Source organism: Trichechus manatus, unplaced genomic scaffold, assembly GCF_000243295.1.
Source record: "Trichechus manatus latirostris isolate Lorelei unplaced genomic scaffold, TriManLat1.0 scaffold00398, whole genome shotgun sequence".
Lineage (NCBI taxonomy): Eukaryota > Metazoa > Chordata > Mammalia > Sirenia > Trichechidae > Trichechus > Trichechus manatus.
Window position 1 is genome coordinate 347,962 of NW_004444334.1, and position 1,184 is coordinate 349,145.

The window sequence follows — 1,184 nt, forward strand, 5'->3', positions numbered from 1 at the left end:
ATCCTTCTGAACTGGAACTGAAGCCATTTCCAGAGATCACCTTTCAGCCAAACCGTAGATAGGCCCATAAAATAAACTATAACACCTGAGAGGAAGGGGCTCCTTAGAATAATCAAAAGGGCAACATTTGCCCAAAAGCAAAGATGAGAAAGTAAGAAAGGGCAGAAAATCAGGATGAAAAGAAACAGAGAAACTAGGACGGAAATGGGGACAGTGCTGACACATTGTGGGGAACGAAAACAATGTCATGGAATACTTCAGTTACATACTATTGAATGGGAAACTAATTTGCTCCGTAAACTTTCACCTAAAGCACAATAAAAAAGAAAAAGAGAATAAGGGAAGAAGAGGGGATAGAAGGAAGAAATAAAGGAAATAATTAAGTCCAGCTTTCAGGCTGTAACTAATATATGGAGGAGATTTGTAATGTGGAACTTTTTGAAAACATCATAAAGTATTACTTGATAGGAAAAGAGACTCATATACATTTATTTATATTAATAAGCATAAAGAAGTATATCTGAGATAGATACATAGAGGGTTCTTACATAAACTCCCTGTGCCTACTTATAATGAAACCAGGGAGAACTCTTGGCCCATGTGGCTAAATGCCACTAGAATACCGTGTTTTTAGGCAAATAACATGCCTGTTATGTGCTTTTTATTTTTGCTAACCATGCAACTCCCTCACACATTATTTTCCTAGGCATGCTAAGTGCACTATATGTGTGAGCGCATTATTTACATGGGCGCCTTATTTGCAAAAATATGGTACTTTGTTTTCATCTGTGCTAGATTCTGTCTTCTTCCAGATTCTCTTTGTATATTGCTGTCTCAAGTAAATCTCTGCTAGACAAGCCCTCATTCTATTTTCAGACCACTTATGTATAAAAAAATTTCCATTAGCTTTTGTGCATTTGATCCAAGGGTCATTTATATAAAAGTTTTGTTATTGTCTTATTCTGTTTGATAGTTGCAAGCTGACTAAAGAGGAATGAAGGAGGATTGGATTGGATTGGATTGGATTGCATTGCATTCATTAGATTACATTGCATTGCATTGGATTGCACTGGGTTGGATTGGATTGCATTGGATTGGATTGGATTGCACTGGATTGGATTGGATTGGAGAGATATGGGGTTATATAAAGGACATTTTCCCCAGATATGAGTAGATTCTCCCTG